The sequence below is a fragment of the Ptychodera flava genome, chromosome 11, assembly GCF_041260155.1.
Source record: "Ptychodera flava strain L36383 chromosome 11, AS_Pfla_20210202, whole genome shotgun sequence".
In the NCBI taxonomy this organism is placed as follows: Eukaryota; Metazoa; Hemichordata; class Enteropneusta; family Ptychoderidae; genus Ptychodera; species Ptychodera flava.
The window spans coordinates 18,289,736-18,301,852 of NC_091938.1; the positions used below are offsets into that span (position 1 = coordinate 18,289,736).

The window sequence follows — 12,117 nt, forward strand, 5'->3', positions numbered from 1 at the left end:
AATGTAATGAGACGAATCGAGCATGAGTATATCAAACAATTTCTTTTGATTGAAACGACGCTTTTGGTCCATTTGCAACTGTGAAATTAATAGTAGGTCGCCCAATGTACCAACATCAAACCGACCAGATAGGATTTTCGAATAATGACTTCGAAATTTATGAAGGGGATATAAAATACATGTTCAGCATCATACATGATTTGTGTTACGCTATTTAATTAATGCAGTTGAAGGCGATACCAGACAGGCCAGTGAACACCGTAGGTAGCACAAATAAACATGAAGAAGAGCTTTCACAGCCCGCACTACGAGGTTTGAATCATAGGGATCTGAATTCCAAAGTACAAATGCAATTCACTGTCACATTCAACTTGTGTAATGTGTATTTTCTACGAAAACTTGTGCCCTGTTTGAAGAGTTTCCTGATAACTACTACACATTCATGTGTATATCTTCGGTTATCTTCATAAACTTTCTATTTAGGAAACAGTACTTTACATACATTCCTAAATAATTAATAATATGACAGTCTTAAGGCTATTGAACGTTCATTGTAGTGTGTGTGTGTTCATATATCTGACGTATAGTCTACAGATGTTGCACGCGCCTGTAATTGTTGACATCGCACTTCGTCATCGGATCGTACACAATCTGGTTCATATTAGATTTATATTGCCAATAACAAGAATTGATTAGTTTCTTTGTAGGTGTGGTTTGTACAGTTAGTACTCCTTTGCGTAATATATATTAACTAGTCTGATATTTTCAGAAAGACATCATCACAGACATTGATCATACAAACATGTGACAGCTGTGAAGGTCATTTAACTGATTGATGTGAAAAATGTGACCACTTAACATATTATTGAATTCTAACAGTCGAGGAAATTAATCTGGATAGCTCAGTCTTAGTACAAGAAAATTTACACAGATATTGATCATATAGAGATAAAGACGGACATTTAGCGAATCTATAATGTCCTGGAATTGCAATTTTTAAATATTTAGTCATATCATTAACTGAAGCTATATATCAAAGGCAATAGTAGCAAATATTGTGAAATTTAAAAAAAGATATTTCACAACAACACCTGGGCTACACGGAAGACGTATCGCATTGCCGTGTCACGTAGTTATTTAAAAGGCAAATTCTATGACCCTTGACAATATATTTTGATGTACTTGATTAAGGTGGATGAAACTTGCTTCATGCATTGTAAATCAAGCTAGTAGTCAAAGACAATTTAAGCAGCTTTTCTACGTCAACCTATTTCAAATTTGCATATTTGTGTGTCTACCAATTCAAATTTGCATATTATTTTAAGAAATTTCAATGAACGTTATATATTCTGACGATGCCATCCAATTTATGAAACTTTGTACATCATTTTTGACATCATACCAGTGAACAAAATCATTTTTCAGATCAAAATTTTGGTTCTTGAATAGTTAATGAACTTTTCATATTTTCTTTATATCTCAGAGATTGTTTAGCCACGTTTAATAAAGCTTGCTAGTGATATGAACAATAACAAACCATGGTCACGAAGTGTAAGAGTCAAATAGAAATAGGAACCCGTACACAATATACATATATATGGCTGTGTTGATAAGATGACGTGAGCATATACAGCCAGTGCAAGCATACTGAAGAAATGCCAGCACAACAAATCTGTGTCACTCTGTACATTTGATCCCCGGCAGCCTATCTTCCATATAAAAGTGCCTGCCTCGAGAGTTAAGGTTTTAAACTTTTTTCCATACCTTACTTCAGGAAACGTTTAATTTTTTGTCTTTCATAACCAAGATAAAAATCACCGGTCATGATTGAAATTAGAGAAACAACATTGTCAAAAATTCGATATTCAAAAATGAAAATAGCCGATAATCATCGTGAACTCCGTTAGGGAAATTAAATATAAGCGTCACTCCAAAAACCTTATAACGAGTCAACACAAGCAGCAGTCCTGCGAATGATAATTACAAATTGTTGTGTACACACGTTCATTATATTTTCCATGTTTAAATGAAGATATGTAAATGAGATTGTTGCTTTGTTCTCAATTATCAGAAAAACTTTGTGTTTCCGATTATGTTGAAATCAGGGTGTAGTACTACCAGGAGCGTTGGATGGAACGTTAAATATGTCATGAAGTCCACGACATCTGAAAAATATTTTACAGTGACCAGGAATATTCCAGATTCGATGGTAATAAAATTGTTGCTATATATGACGAATAAAATGTTGTTTTCGATATGCCGTTTTTTCAAATTGCCAAAAAGGGAAAGCCTCAATGAAATGACTTTACACCTATTTTGCTGTCTTGAGTTCAGGGATACGGCGCTGAAGGTTATGCACATCTTATTCAGATAACCTGCCCTCTCTTATGAGAGCTAGGCATGTTGTATTGGATACTTGCACAGCACAGAAGTCCTGCAGCAATAAACGCAACGACGATGGAAACCCAAGCTATAATGATTGAGTGTCCCCAGGTGAAATCCATGTTGGTGTCCGTTGCATGTCTAGACGTTCTCGCAGCATACCATCCACTTCCAAGTGCAACTGTTGTACCTGGGATGTGTACAGTGGAGAGAGAGGCATGGTACCAAAACACACAATAAGGTAAAAATATATTTGCTATACTTACTCTCTATTTTTATGTCTATAGGAGACAGACTAAGAGAAAGAGGGGGAGGGAGGGGCTGACAGACAGACCGACAGAGGCATAGATGGGGAGAGAAGGGGAGAGGAAGGCAGGTGAGACACACAGAAGACAGACAGTCTGCAGAACGGGCAAACAGAGAGACAGATAGACGCACGGACGCAGGCACCACGAGACAGAGAGACAGACATAGAGATATTGTGGAAATAAGATCACACGATCTCTGGAAACATACTACCCGAAGAACACAATGAGAAAACATATTTTCATTAATGTCAAATCACTTAATTTTGGTTGTGTCTCAAGTCTCAAAGCCAAGTAAATGAGACTACGCTCTCGCAATTTCAAATTGGCTCTGACAAATGTTTTAAGGAAATGTCTTAATCGAATAATAGGTGTTTATCATGAATACTGAGGGAGCGTTAGGATAGATTCGGCTGCAGCGTTCACCAGCAACTAACAAAAAGTAGACAAATGGTTTTGTGTCAAAATCAAGCTGCTTTCTTTGTATCTTTGTCATGAAGAAATCATTACATTTTTTATTTATTTTTGAAACACTGAACGATACACTTAGCGTACCTGCTAGAGTTACCATTACGCTGGCTGTCTTCAGTTTCCCGGTACTGAGCCATCCACTGAGGATACACGACAACATCAGAATCGAAGCGATGGATATGACGCATGCAACCACCATGCACAATTGGGCGACTTTGACATGTGCTATGAAAGACATTAATGAGAACAACGGACAATGAGCTAGGTAGATGGACACAGATATAAAACAAGATAAAGTGACAAATGTACGACCACCGGACAGACGTGAAATACGCAATGCTCTCATTTTGCAAATATCATTTTTCTTCGGGGTCTCTACTTTTCAATATCGGTCAGTTTTCATCAGCTATTTCCAGGGTGTATAATTCATTAGAAATGTCATGCATATATTAGACAGATAGATATAAAGATCGATCTATCGATCGATCGATCGATCATCGATAGATCGATAGATCGATTGATAGATAGATAGATAGATAGATAGATAGATAGATAAGTAGATAGATAGATAGATAGATAATATGCTTGCAATCGCAAGTCGTAACAGCATCTCCTGACTTCAAAGTTTTATTACGTGAGCCAAAGGAACGTCCTACCTGTATACTAACCCAAACACAAATAGAAGATCGTGACGTAACAGAACCAGTTATATTATGTTAGTGGTGCAATCAAACATCAAAAGTTAAGAAGTCCAATGAGACACATAGGCATTTGGTGTTGTTATGGGTGAGATATGATAGCAGTACTCCACTTATTCATTCTCTCTCAAAACCAAGAATAAAAAATGGGTCAATTATGCAAACTTTGGTACTACAGAAACAAATTATCCAATATTTACCAAAAGTTTGAATTAAAAATAGACGCCATCTCTGTGTTAACTTTAACGAAAAAAATAAAATCATCACATTTTATAATATTGAAGTGATGAAAATTCCATAAGCTTCATAATGAGCTCCAACAAATGGCAGACCAAAAATTATTGTAAAAGTTTTTCAAGCTATGGCCATAAAATAATTTATTTCACATTTATTTCATATATTGTCACTGAGTCTCACGTTGTGTAGACAATATATTTCTTTAACATCTGGGAACATTTCATTTTGAAATCTTGACTACAATAATGCGTTTTCCCATATAAAGTATGACTCCAATTTTCAACCGTGCGATCTGATCTGGTCACTACTTTACGGCAAATTTCTATACCGAGTACTTTTTTCCAATGATCAAGAAATCCGCTTATTCTTTACGAATCATTACTTGTTTATTCATAAGGCCTTATTGTTCATACCTCGACACCATAAAGTTAGAGGGTGATACGCTTACCACATAGCGTGAAAACTAAACTTGACATGCCAGTGTCTCATGGAATCGAACAATGTTCCATTGAGTCCATTTTCACTGTGACCTGATCAAGGTGTTTCCATTGACTTCTATATCATTTACTCTTATTTGCGATTTTCCAATTAAAACTAGTATTATAAAAAGGTTTGGAGAAAGGCTGGTTTTCCTGTACGAGTAACAATACATGTGGACACCCCGGCTAACAGCATTGACAGGCAAACAGAGATACCTCACCCGTTTCGTACACTGAAAAGAGCTGTTTAAAAGAAAGGTGCAACTTGTTATGGGTTGGCAGTTATGCGTGAAGCCTCGATCAACCCAATTTCATAGTAAAGAGAGAGGCATTGTGACACTACAAAGTGGACAAATAGAAGGAGGATGTGAAATGACCTTAGCTCATCGTTCGCATTGTAAACATCCCTTTGAAAAGAGGCAATATCACTCTGTTCTCTCTCTCTCTCTCTCTCTCTCTCTCTCTCTCTCTCTCTCTCTCTCTCTCTCTCTCTTGTATAGTTTAGAAATTTTCATGGGGTAGAACTGTACTCAATACCTATTTGGCAGTGTGTTTTGAGTAAAAGTTAATGAGAAGTTGAAGTCGGGACTTAAAACGGTTACCTGTGTTCTGTAGCGTCATATGCCGTGAACCACAGAGGAACGTCCATGGTACGTACCGATTTAAACTTGTACTGATGGTCAACTTTATCGTTATATATATATATATATATATATATATATAATATATATATATATATATATATATATATATATATATATATATATATATATATATATATATATATATATATATATATATATAAAATCAAAGAAAGTGTTGACTATATACACCCTTTAAATCGACATTAACTACACACACCTTCAATGACATTCCAATCGACTGCTTCATTGTTACAAGTCGGTCTCTGCTCGGACGGCGACGTTACACAACTTTGCCAGAGTCCGTATGTATACTGGAAATTGCCATGGCGATTTTCAACCGTGAACATATGCCACTCAGACGTCACAGTGCTGACTACCTCAAAAATTAGCGTGAGCACAGTCGCAGCTAGGCCTAGAACCGGTAGCAAAGGGACCATGGTGTTTACGACGACTCCACCGAGCGAAGAGTTGAACTACGACTGAACGAAGCATTGTCTCCTGTTTATTGCCTGAGTTTGACAGGCAATAAATCTCGGTCAAGAGTTATAAGCTCGAAATCTCGTGAAGCGCGACAAACCTTAGCGCTTCCAATTGTGTTTCATGGTCTGACAGCCATTGTGGCAAGAATACCGACTTTGTGATGGATGGCTACACTGTACCGATAAAGCAAACATTGGCCGTAAAAATTTCTCCCCTTCATTGGTTCACCGTTATGTTTTGAACAGTTTCTCTGACCAATGACTCACCTTTAAACTTTGATTTAAACTTGCCATATTGAAAACAAGTCGAGAACCGGTATGATACTACACGATAATTGAAACTTTATTCAGTATTTGTGGATTTGCAATTCCAAGACGAAACCGTTGTCTTGAGGGCCTCATTCTTTTAAAAGTTAAGCTTTTGTAACAATAGTAGAGTGACTTATATTTGTTTGTAACTTGGTATCTAAAACTTGCATAGGAAAAAGTTGATCGGACCATAAAAGATACACAATCAATAAATCTAATGGTTTGATAATTGCCTATGTCATCAACACTGCTGCCTTCACTATTTGGAAGTAAGTTACACAACGGCTTCGTGCCAATATGTAGATACCTCGTACAATCCTAACTTTGCTTCAGAAAATTTATCAATATCAAAAAAGTAAAATAAACAAAGTTAAAAGTTAAAATACCAGTACTGTCGTAAAAATAAATTTAGCAGCGCAATGTAAATTCAAGCCTCAGCATGTTTTTTTTTTCATTCCATAGTAAAGTTAAACATGTTCATATCAATCAGTTTGAAGCAAATAATCAAACAGACGTACATTTGAAACACTGTTTCTGTATGAAGTATTTCCTTTCTAGGTCGACTGAAGTACATCTTACACACATTAGCTATCGCCAGGTCTAATTAATATAATCTATACGCTGTCGGATTTCATTTGCAATGTTTCGCATAATGAGGAAATGTAGACCATGTTGTATACACTTTCGTAAACCCTCGTTTGTTACAAGAGTCTCTTCTCGTAGCTATTTTGAATGTTTTGAATGGTTAACACAAGAAACTTGACTCTAAAACGACACAAATATGTTCACACACGCGCACACAACAATTTGAAACCAACTTTTGATAAAATTAAACACATTCTCAGCATTTTGTTATAGGAATGGTGACGCAAATTGAACTATTTTAGTGTATGTAACGAAGTCTTGTTGTTTGCGAGCTATGCTTTACTGGAGCTCTGAATGTACCAGCCATAAAGAATAGGACAAACGCTATTGGCAGCGTGTCATGCCGAGAACATGCTCAAAGTCTTCCATTGATTTATTGTTTATGTTCAGACAGAGGTCAAAATGAGACCTTTGACACTTTTGACGCTAACGAACTGCGCCCTCTCCTGTACGCTTGGTTACTCACTTATGAAGTCTTTCGTTTGACCTGTTAAACCACCATCACGCGTTTGCTATAATTTGTTCTCGCAAAAGGATGAAATCAGATGCCTCTTCAATAGTTATCGATTCATGACACAAAGTGAAGGGCAGGGTATTTAAATAACCAAATATTTGAGTATTTTAGATTTGGCTAAAGTCAATGATTTTGTTGAATAAACATTTAGCAAAATTCAATGCATATAAGTGTTACTGATTACATAAACGCATTGAGCGCGATGACTATTATATAGAAGACTATACGATCAAACGCCATCTTCATGGAGCTAGCTGTATTAATGCGTGGAGTCTGCACATTTATGGGTTGCTTAAGGTTCCAAGACAAGAAATTAGACCTTTTTGATCTAACAATTCTCTAACGATTAATAAGCGCAGAACCCCCGTAAAGTATACATTTTCTGAAAGCCTAGATATACGGGAACATTTTGGTAACCACAGTGTCATCATTGTTTGCATAACTATCACGTGACAAGGTAATTTGCATAACCTTTCAAAAATATGTTTTCCCTATGTTTTTCTCAATACTTCGAAATATCTGACTAAAATTTGCTTGAATGCAAGCTGTCACAATGCTCTTCCAAAGTGTGTCTCAGAATTTGTATATCTTGCTTAGTTTTTTTGGAGCACAATTTTAAAGAAATCAACTATGGTTAAATTCACTGCTCTGGAAGTTTTTCTGGCATAAAAACTGTTTAAGAAGTTTTAAAAAAATTCCGAGACACACTTTTTAAGACCCTTAAAACAGCTTGCACTCCCACAAATTTCAGCCACATATCTCAAAGCATTGAAACAAAACATAGGGAAAACCGATTTTTGAAAGGTTATGCAAATTACCTGTCACGTGATAGTTATGTAAACAATGGTGACACTATGGTTACCAAAATGTTCCCCTATATCTAGGCTTTCCGAAAATATACAATTTAGGGTGGTTCTGAGCTTATTAAATACTAGAGAATTGTTAGTTTAAAATGGTCAATTTCTTGTCTTGGAACCTTAAGTGAATCACCTTTATAATAATAGTTTATTCACCGAATTGTACCAACAGTGGGGCATTTGAACAATTCGAATAGTTATAGTTGAGGTAATGCTCCTGTCAGACATACAGTCATTAGTGTCATATTGTGATGAAACCTTGAACTTGTAAATGGCAAATACATTACGACCCCAACAAGTGCTAGGAAGTGAGAGGATACCTATTGTCACCATTCAAAAAGATCTAGACATTATCAAATTTGACTAAAGTTATGACACGGATATCAAATGAACCATAACATTCCACACGGCTCACATTTGACGTGCAACTTTCAATGTTCCTTTCAGTGAGTTAGGGTTCAGTCATCAAGGTTATGACAAAGTGCATTTTGTAATGTTAGGGACCACTTCAATCTACCTTACTTTCTTTTGCCAAGTTGCCTGCAGAAGGGGAAAAAGTAAAGAAAAAGTGAATATTCGTGTATATGTGTATCGAAGTATACAGATGTCCATGTGGAAAATTACAGTGCTCGATGCTAGGCAGAACGTTATAGATAATATACAAATTACTTTGCTCAAAGTATGTATGTATGTATGTATGTATGTATGTATGTATGTATGTATGTATGTATGTATCTTGTAAATATGTATGTATGTATGTATGTATGTATGTATGTATGTATGTATGTATGTATGTATGTATGTATGTATGTATCTTGTAAATACGTGTGTGCAGATGTATGTCCATCTACATCAAAAACTCTAGGCAAAAACCGCAGCATCGACCATCTTAGTATTTGGTGGATAGATGGATCCAGGTTGGAAATGTGAATTTGTCTAAATGAGCATGTCAGTGCAGTGTTGCCGCCAAGACGCGCCCTTGCGACAATGTCCCCAAAACGGACCCAGTTTTCCCGCACCTGCGTCGACTGTGATGGGTGTAGTCTACAAGTAATATCTGTTACTGACGATGATCTTTATTTTGCATAATTATTTTGAGGCTTACACAAGGTACTTTCGGAGCTAGCTATGGTTAGAAGTAATTAAAACGCTGCACTTGATATCAGTCTGAGCTCTGATTGCGGCAGATATGGTATACTGCTTAAATTGCGTGAAATTCAAGCATACCGACGCGGTCCCGGTATCTTGAATTTTATTCAGTGAAACTGATGTGTTACAAAATAATGCAAAATTTTATTGGCAACTGCTTGCTGTCCCTAAAATGTACAAATTGTCCCTAAAATAAATGGTGGTGGGACACAGTGTCCCCTGATATAAAATTCCTGGCTGCAACACTGTCAGTGTCAAAAATATACAAATGAAATAAAAAAGGGAAAATCCAGCAAAATTATTAAAACTCTTTAACCCAGTGTCAGATTAGGTTAAGACTCGGTATGCAGCTTTTTATGGAGACTTTAGTTGGAGCTGTTCAAATAGTGGTGAAATGTTTATAGCTGTATTTTTGAGACAATTTTTCCCGTTTTTGGTTAAAAGATCTTTTATTCTGAAACTGTTTATCCCATTGCTTTAAAACTTGAATGCATGATCCTAGGGTTAGCTTCAGTTACATTTGTTCAAATTGTGGTGAAATTTTCATATTTGTATCTTTGCGCAATTTTTATCATTTTTTGTAAAAAAACTAGTTTTCTCTGAATAAGCTATTCTGATTGATTTGAAACTTAGTATGTATGTACCTAGAGACAACCTCACTTGAGTGTCTTCAAATTATGGTGTAATTTTCATATTTGCATTTTTAGGTTAATTTTTCCAATTATTTGTCAAAAAAATCATTTCTCTGAAACCACTCGTCCGATTGCTTTAAACCTTGGTATGTATGTTCAAGGATTAAACTTAGTTATGTCTACTCAGTCTGGCCTGCAACATAAAACGAAATGTGAGCCAAGTGCCATTGGCGCTGTTTTTCTTTGGCCAGCATGTTTTTTTTTTAATTTTGTATCAACCCCTTCATGTTCGTATAATTGATTTGGAATATGTTTACAGAGTGTCTAATCGTTCGAGTTATTGATTATGTAGATGACGAGAACACGATGAATTATGAACTGCCATCGACTAATTGTAAGCTTACAATGAGCAGTCGAGGGCGCCCGAGTGCGTTGACCGCATTTATTTACTGTTACCGCAAAAATGGCCAGAGCGACTTCCCGCATAAGCGAACGATAAACAACACTTCCATGCATACAATGCGCTATTAAAAGTGCCACCTCACACGAAGAGACTGTACATCATGGTCGGACAGACTTACTGCAATTTTAGCACAGTATTCGAAATGGGTGTTAAGCAAACTTTGCATATTTTGGTGCTAACATTGGTCTAATCGTTTTAAAATAATGCACAAAAAGATGCCGGCGTTACCAGAGGCCGACTCTACACTTTGTCGACAGAAAGCTAATCGAGAAAATGATGGGCATAAATATTGTGTATTGAATTATTTAGTAGCGCTATACTTACAAGTTCGCTCGCAATGATTGAATCGCACTCTAGCATGAAGAATTCAAAATCACCTAGTATTCAATGTTATTTAGACAGGCTACTCATAAAGTTGAACTATTGAGGCTAGGGAGCTAAAAATTAATGTTACTCAACCTGTATACAAGAGGATGTTTTTGAATGCAAACCATGGAAAGTGGTACAAAATCTTGTACATATTACTGTAATGACATACTTATCTGGTACTGTATTCAGATTCCATGATAATTTTGTAATCAATTAAGCGCCGCTGTTAGTGATTTTGATAGCGTACCAATCGGAACGTTCACATACAATCAAAACGATATAAATGTATAATAAGCTTATCACTGTGCCGAGGTGAGCTTTAATAAAGTAGAGTGTTCTTATGAAACAATAAACAGGAATTATAACGTCCTCATAAACTGCCCTCAGAGTTGCTAGTCCAATGATCGTTTCGTTTTTACGACTATTGTTCTCTCGGTCGATCGAGGATTCAATAGCACTCCTTTCGCAATTGTGAGTATTGCAAAGTAAGTGCATCTTCCAGTCGTTTATTTGGCCAGAGTAATTCAATTCTTTGTTTTACGTCCACTAATTGCATCTTCCAGTCGTTTATTTGGCCAGAGTAATTCAATTCTTTGTTTTACGTCCACTCAAATTCTTGAAAGGTAGGCGGGTAAGTTAAGGGGTTCAAAAACAAACACATAAAATCGTTCACACATAAGTTTTATAATTGCAATATAATATGAGTGCCCATTTAAGAATCAGAGCAGAGAATCGTTTTTCACCTCCATAATTTACACTACAATGTGACATTTTGTAAACATGTAGGCGTTTAAGTACGTTCAGAAATGTGAAGAGAAAATTTATGCGGCAAAGCCCGATTAAAATATGTTGTTGTTTTTTTCCTGAAAACCTCCAAAACCCAAAGCGGAAATGTGAAAAAAGAATTTAATGACTTCATTCTTATGGTGAATGTCAAGTGTTAGTTTAGAAGAGACGTTTCAAAACCAACGACAGCTTCTGTTTTAAAACTAGTCATGTATTTTAGTTAGCTGTTACCAATGCAAAGTATTAAGTTAGTAAGTTAATATATAATAATGGAAAGAATGGTCCTATATTTTAAGAATTTCAGTGTTTACGATATCATTAAATAGTACATATAAAGAAGTATGTTGATTGAATACTTATAGTGTTTTTTAAACGCATGGATGGCAGTATCAATGATTCACAGTGTCATTTTTGTCTCGAACGTGCAAAGTTATACGCTGCTAATCATCACTAGAAAACCGGAGCATATCCTACTCGTTCCAGACGATCTTTCCACTTGTTACTCTAGGCAACTTAACATGCGGACCTCAAGTGTTCTTGGCTTTGGTAGTGAAAAAAAAAATTGAAGGACAATTATTCATTACTTTCGTTTTATATGCTTTATTAGTCCCCACGGACACCGTCCGGGGGGACTTATAGGTTTGGTCATGTCCGTGCGTCCGTCCGTGCGTCCGTCCGTGCGTGCGTCCGTCCGTCCG

The 12,117-nt window shown here is 36.3% G+C and overlaps 1 long non-coding RNA gene across 1 annotated transcript; it reads right to left on the reverse strand.

The window, feature by feature from the left end:
- Positions 1 to 1,987: 1,987 nt before the first annotated feature.
- Positions 1,988 to 5,698, reverse strand: LOC139143686 (uncharacterized). Its single transcript, XR_011554656.1, has 3 exons — positions 5,434 to 5,698; positions 3,243 to 3,383; positions 1,988 to 2,572 (listed from the first exon to the last, which is right to left on the reverse strand). It is a non-coding gene; the product is annotated as an uncharacterized lncRNA (long non-coding RNA).
- Positions 5,699 to 12,117: the final 6,419 nt, after the last annotated feature.